At 43.5% G+C, this 7674-nt stretch overlaps 1 pseudogene; it reads left to right on the top strand.

Annotated features, from left to right (window-relative positions):
• Window positions 1-269: 269 nt before the first annotated feature.
• LOC119508331 lies at window positions 270-2552 on the top strand (annotated as a pseudogene).
• Window positions 2553-7674: the final 5122 nt, after the last annotated feature.

The raw sequence follows: 7674 nt of genomic DNA, 5'->3' as shown, positions 1-7674 counted from the left end.
AAGAAAACTAATTTAAATATAAAACACATACAGATTAAAAGTATAGATATGGAGAAAGACATATCACACTAAGACTAATCAAAAGAAAGCTGAAGCGGGAATCTCTATGGCAGCTGTGTGGAGGAGGGCTCAGCCTCTGTGCTCCTGCCCGGGCAGGGCGCCACAGCCTCGGCCACCACCGCCATCTCATGGGCATGAGCAGGGCCTTCTGCAGCTGCTGCCCTGCCAGCTGCCTCCGCTGCATCCGATTGTGGGCTCGCTCCAGGGACATGCCCCTGGCTGCCTACTGCGACCTGAAGGCAGGGAGGGGTAGGGGCAGCTACAGGGAGGTGATGCTCCTGAGGTATGGTGGGATGGCAGTCAGTATGTCATCAAAAAAACTAAACCTCTGAAACGTCATTAGTGAGCGGAGAGCTGCAAAACGGGAAGCACAGCTCTTGTCTCAGCCGAAGCACCCCAACATTGTCACCTCAAGGAATCATGGGAGGGAGGGGGCAGTCTGCTCTACATTGTCATGGGCTTCTGTGAAGGAGATGACCTGTACCAAAAGCTCAAGGAGCAGAAGGGCTGGCTTCTGCCTAAGAGTCAGGTGGTGGAGTGGTTTATTCAGATTGCCATGGCTCTGCAATATTTACATGAAAAATCCATCTTTTACCAAGATCTGAAAATTCAAAATATCTTCCTAATAAGAACAAACATTATCAAAGTGAGCCACCTGAGTGTTGGAGAACCTCTGTGACATGGCTAGCACCCTCACTGGCACACCCTACTACATGAATCCTGAATTATTCTCAACCAAACCCTACAATTATAAGTCTGATGTTTGGGCTTTGGGACACTGCGCTTATGAAATGGCCACCCTGAAGCATGCTTTCAATGCAAAAGACATGAATTGTTTAGTTTATTGGATTATTGAAAGAAAGCTGCCACCCATGCCAAACGACTACAGCCCAGAGCTGGTGGAATTGCTAAAAAGGATGTTAGCAAAAGGCCTGAAGAAAGACCCTCTGTTTGGAGCATCCTGGGGTAGCCTTACATAAAGCTCCAAATCTCCTTATTTTTGGAGGCCATGAAGTCAAAAACCTCCAAAAATAATATTTAAAGTGATGACTCCAAATCCAAACCCATTCCTACAGTGGTTTCTGAGACGCCTGAAGCAAATAATGAAGTAATCCGCCTCCAACCACACTCCTCTGAGGGCTCCAAGACATATGTAATGGGTGAAAACAAATGTTTGACCCAAGAGAAACCCATCACCATTGCCTCCTCAAAGACATCTGCTAGTCTGCAAGGCCATCAGACATGAGAAGTACCGTAAGTCACTAGCCACCATCAGCAGAGTAAATATTGACACTGTACCTGAAGAAAGGAGGGGCTCAATGAATGATGGCTTAGTTCAGGAGAATCAACCAAGACACCTAGATCCCTTTAGTGAGCTAGAAGGTGAATGGAGTATATCTCGAGGAGAGGCTGCAAGATAACACTAAGTCCACTGCTCATTCTGAAAACCTGATTCCCACATGATGCTCTAATGCCATCAAGAATGTGAATCACCCAGCAAAGTCTCTGCAGCCCCTAAGCAAAGACCAAAAGCCAAAAGACTAGGATTGAGTTGCTGATGAATGCATTATAGAAAAACAGGATGGATTCTTCCAAGGCTTACAGCCACATAGCAGAGGAGAAGAGAACAGACTGAGTACAGCAGGGAAAGAGACAGGTCCAAGAGGTTCCTCCTGGACTTTTGCTTTGTCTTCCCACTGTTGGAAAAACAGACTTCACGTCAATATGAAAGGATACTGAAAATCAAAGTGGAGCAATCACTAGGTCTGTGGGCAGTTTGAGGAGCAGTGATGTCTCATCATCAAAGGAACGACCATTATCAGCAAAAGAGAGGAGACGACTAAAGCAGTCACAGGAAAAGATGCCTCCTGCAGGCCCTTCAGTGACAAGAGATTCTTTGAGTGCAGCAGTGCTAGGGAAACCACAGAGGGAAGGCCAGCCCATCTCTGCTCGACAGTTCTCTTCTGACTGCAAAGCTGCAAAGAAAAAGAAATTGACCACTGGCCATCTGAGAATGAGAAAAGTTCTTCTACAAGTTCAACTAATAAGTCAGATGGAGATTCAAGGGAAGGGAAAAGTCATACAAATGAAATGAGTGATTCGGTACAATTGATGACTCAGATCCTGAAACTGGACTCTAAAGAGAGCTGTGAAGATTTCCCCGAGTTCAAACTTCATCGGAAATATTGGGATATGCTGATACTCCATAGAAAAGTTGGAGAAGAGGTAGCAGAGCTCCGTTTTAAAGAGCTGCCTTCAGCTATCATGCCAGGTTCTGAAAAAGATCAGGAAAATAGTTGAAGTATTGAGAGCTGGTGTCATCCAGCATTGGGAGGAGAGGTGGTTCAGCTTTTAGAGCAGGTGTATGATCTTTTGGAAGAGGATGATGAATTGGAAAAAGAGATATGTTTACTGGAGTACATGGGTGAAAAGTATATGACTTACAGTGTGAAAGCTTGCATTTTCTTTTTGAAGAAAATGTGAATTTTTGAGATTGTACTAATCTGCTGCTAGAACTAAAAACCTATTTTAATAGTTTTTGGTTTTAAAAAAGCAAATAAGCCCATAACAAAACATGGAGGCTGTTCAGCATGTTTATATGTCTCTTGGGGTTTTCTTCTGAAAAAAAAAGTCGGACAATACAGAGTAATAGGAATCAAGTTCACGAAAGAAGAAAAAAATAAAAACCTTTGACTATCATATTCTCTTTATGAGCAAAATTCTTTTATAAGAAATTCATTTGGTTACTGTTAACTGAGCACTAAATAACTAACTTTATATCTGGAACTTGATTATTTTTAAGATACTAATTAGATTTAAAACAGGGTCATAATATATTGGACTTGAAGATTTATATTATACTGTAGTGATAAAAGCAATAGCAAACACATGACATAATATGTCCAGTAATGATACTTGTTACTTTAATAACATTAGGCAGTAGTTGATATATATTTTTAAAGTCAATTCATAGTTCTAGGAGTAGATTTGAAGAATATCAAGTTGTATTTATCACTTGAACAACTGAATTCCTTTTTCACACATTGATGGATGTTTAATATTTTCATTTAATATGAACCTCATTGTATTAGTTAGGGTTCTTTGGGGAAACAGAATCAACAAGAGATATCTATAAATACAAGATTTTATAAAAGTGTCTCACGCAACTGTGGGTATGCACGAGTCCAAATTCCACAGGGCAGGCAGCAAACTGGCAATTCTAAAGAAGTTGTTCAATGAACTCCTCAGGCAGCGAACTGGCAACTCTGATGAAGGTCTTCTATGAATTCCTCAGGAAATGCTTCACTGGCTAGGCGAAGAAGTGAAGGTCCTCTAACTTTCTCACTTAGAAGTTTTCAACTGATTGGATTAAATCCAGCTGATTGAATTCTCTCATGGTGGAAGACACACCCTTCATTGGTATAATCAGTCACAGCTGCAGCCAATTGACAGATGATTTCATAAACAGCCTTCCAGTTTATTAACCAGCCACAAATGTCCTTGCAGTAATGGTTAGGCCAGTGCTTGCTTGAACAGACTCCTGAACACCATCACCTGGCCAAGTTGACACGTGAACCTAACCATCACAGTCCACTCCTTGTCAACTTGGCAGTTATACGCATTGCCTTAAACCATACATTATCTCTAAGTAGAGAACAATAATAGACATATATTTCACCTAACAATACTCAGCTGTTCTGTGAACAACCGGAAATGCACTAAATCTCTCCAAAATAGGGTACAAGTCCTTGGGTGACATTAACTCTTAAACTTGATTTCCTTTAACTTAAATACTGCAAAATGAACAATATAGCTTATGTCATATGATAAGGGGATAAGATAGAGAAGAAAACAAAGATATTTGCTTTAACACAGAAAAACAAACATGGTCATAACAAACCAAGGAGGAAATATTCATGCCATCATAGTCCTCATTTCTGTAACTGGTCACATGGTTGCAGTTCATATTTATGACTACCTTCTTCTATTACCCATTCCATGTTCCCTTTACCCTCAGTAAGCACCTCAGCTGGCTATGGTTCTTTTTCTGGTGGGGTGACCCAAACCTTAATTACTGAAGTTTCTTAGCCATTGGTAGTCCTGCCTGGATTGGGTTGTTGCAGTTTTCCATTGACTTTAATCACAGGGCATGGTAGTACTAAGAGATGCCCTAGGGAATAGGGCATCCAGGAAAACTCTTCTTTACCTCCACTGTGTAGTTGCAGTGCTATTTCCCCTTGATAGGATCAATCACCCCAGCCAGCACAGTAATCCCCTTCCTTGCCTGTTGATTCAGAGGCATAAGAAGCCCAAAGTGGCCAGGTGGCAGTCTTAACTTCCAGTTCAATGGAATTACTGTGTTTCCTGATGGAAGCACTACTCCTTTTGGAACTAAGACTTGAAGACCAGCAGAGCTTAAGCTTGCAGGGACAGGGAATAAAAATTTTCCTAGTGGATCACTAGGAGTGATAGTGGTGCCATTGCTGTTTCTACCCCTTGATTCCTGACTATGGGAGAAATATCACCACAGAGTGGATGCTGATTCAGTGCATACACAGCCTCCTGGGGAACACTACCCCAACCCTACAAGGTATTGCCACCTAGTTGGTGCTGTAATTGAGTCTTCATTAGGCCACTTGACCATTCTATCAACCCAGTTGCCTCTGGATGATGGGGAACATGGTAAGACCAGAGAATTCCATAAGCATGTGCCCATTCCCTCACTTCATTTGATGTGAAGTGGGTTCCTTGATCAGAAGCAATTCTGTGGGGAATACCATGATGGTAGATAAGGCATTCCATATGTCCATGGATGGTAGTTTTGGCAGAAGCATTGTGTGCAGGGAGGGCACACAATGTGTCTATTCCACTGAGATAAAATTGCTGCCCCTTATATGACGGAAGTGGTCCCATGTAATCAACCTGCCACCAGGTACCAGGCTGATCACCTCAGGGAATGGTGCCATTTGGGGACTGAGTGTGGGTCTCTACTGCTGGCAGATTAGGTCCTCAGCAGTGGCTGTGGCCAGGTTGGCCTTGGAGAATGGAAATCCATGTTGCTGAGCCCATGCATAACCTCCTTCCCTACAACCATGAACACTTTGTTCATGAGCCCATTGGGCAATGATAGGAGTGGCTGGAGAAAGAGGCTGATTGCTATCCACCAAATGGGTCATCTTATCCACTTGATTATTAAAATCTTCTGCTGAAGTCACCCTCTGGTGAGCATTCATATGGGACACAAATATCTTCATGTTTTTTTCCCACTCAGAAAGGTCTGTACACATACCTCTTCCCCAGACTTCTTTGTCACCAATTTTCCAATCATGTTCCTTCCAAGTCCCTGACCATCCAGCCAAACCATTAGCAACAGCCCATGAGTCAGTATACAACCGCACCTCTGGCCAGTTCTCCTTCCAAGCAAAGTGAACAACCAGGTGCACTGCTCAAAGCTCTGCCCACTGGGAGGATTTCCCCTCACCACTATCCTTCAGGGATATCCCAGAAAGGAGCTGCAGTGCTGCAGCTGTCCACTTTCGGGTAGTGCCTGCATATCATGCAGAACCATCTGTAAACCAGGCCCGAGTTTTCTCTTCCTCAGTTAGTTGATTGTAAGGAACTCCCCAAGATGCCATAGCTGTGGGCTGGGAAAGAGAAGGTAAGGTGGAAAGAGTGGGGGCCATGGACATTTGGGCCACTTCCTCATGTAATTTACTTGTGCCTTCAGGACCCTGTCAAGCTTCATCTCCTATATACCATTTCCATTTTATGATAGAGTGCTACTGTGCATGCCCAACTTTATGGCTTGACATGTTGGACAATACCCAGCTCATGACAGGTAACTCAGGTCTCATGGTAACTTGGTGGCCCATGGTTAGGCGTTCTGTCTACTAAGTCCCAATAGCAGGCCAAAAGCTGTTTCTCAAATGGAAAGTAGTTACATGCAGAGGATGGTAAAGCTTTACTCCAAAATCCTAAGGGCCTGCTTATGATTGTGATTCTCCTATAAGAGCCTGCCAAAAGCCCCAAACAGCATCTCAGTTTGCAACTGACACTTCCAGCACCATTGGGTCAGCTGGATCATATGGGCAAAGTGGCAGAGCAGTTTGCACAGCAGCCTAGACCTGTCGCAGAGCCTCTTGTTCTGGTCCCTACCCAAAACTAGAAGATTTTCTGGCTACTCAGTAAATGGGCCAGAGTAGCACACCCAAATGAGGAATATGTTGTCTCCAACATCCAGGAAGTGAACTAAGCATTGTGCCTCATTTTTGGTTATAGGAGGGGTCAAATGCAACAGCTTATCCTTCACCTTAGAAGGGATAACTTGACATCACTGGACACCTAGAAATTTTACTGAGGTAGAAGGCCCCTGTATTTTTGTTGGATTTATCTCCCATCCTCTGACACACAAATGCCTTACTAACAAGTCTAGAGTAGTTGCTACTTCTTGCTTACTAGGTCCAATCAACATGATATCAATATAATGGACCAGTGTGGTATCTTGTGGGAGGGAGAAATGATCAAGGTCCCTATGGACAATATTATGACATAGGGCTGGAGAGTTGATATAACCCTGAGGTAGCACAGTGAATAGAAACTGCTGGCCTTGCCAGCTGAATGCACACTGTTTCTGGTGTCCTTACTAACAGCTTTTAAGAAAAAAGCATTTACCAGATCAATAGCTGCATACCAGGTACCATGGGATGTGTTGATTTGCTCAAGCAATGATACCACATCTGGAAAAGCAGATGCAATTGGAGTCACCACCTGGTTAAGCTTACAATAATCCACCTGTTTTCTGCACAGGCCAAATAGGAGAGTTGAATGGGGATATGGTGGGACTCACCACCCTTGCATCCTTCAAGTCCTTAAGAGTGGCATTAATCTCTGGAATCCCTCCAGGGCTTGCAGTATTGTTTCTGGTTTACCACTTTGCTAAGCAGGGGCAGTTCTAGTGGCTTCCACTTGGCTTTTCCCACCATAATAACCCTCACTCTGCAAGTCAGGGAACCAATGTGAGGATTCTGCCAGTTGTTCAATATGTCTATTCCAATTATGCATTCCAGAACTGGGTAAATAACCACAGAGTGGGTCCAGGGACCCACTGGACCCACTGTGAGGTGGATCTGAGTTAAAACTCCATTGATCACCTGACCTCCATAAGCCCCAACTCTGACTGATGGACCAGAGTGATGTTTTGGGCCTCCTGGAATTAATGTCACTTCTGAACCGGTGTTTAATAATTCCCCAAATATCTGAACATTTCCTTTTCCCCAATGCACAGTTGCCCTGGTAAAAGGCTATATTGGGGAAGGCTGGGAGGAAAATTAACAGCATAAATTTTTGGCAGTGTAACAGGGTCCATCCCCAAAGGTACCCGGCCTTCCCCTCATTCAAGGGGCTCTGGATCTGTAAACTGTCTCAAGTCTGGTAATTGATTAAGGGGCTGTGACTCTCTGCTTTTGTAATTCAGGGTAGACTTTTGTTTACTTGACCTAGAATTCTTCTGCCTATACACGTCAGACAAGAATTTAGTAGACTGCCCATCTATTTTACTACCAGGTACTCCATGATCTATTAGCCAACGCCATAAGTCTCTGTGAGTCAGATTAT

Source organism: Choloepus didactylus, chromosome 13, assembly GCF_015220235.1.
Source record: "Choloepus didactylus isolate mChoDid1 chromosome 13, mChoDid1.pri, whole genome shotgun sequence".
Lineage (NCBI taxonomy): Eukaryota > Metazoa > Chordata > Mammalia > Pilosa > Megalonychidae > Choloepus > Choloepus didactylus.
This window is presented reverse-complemented; position numbering and strand designations above follow the sequence as displayed.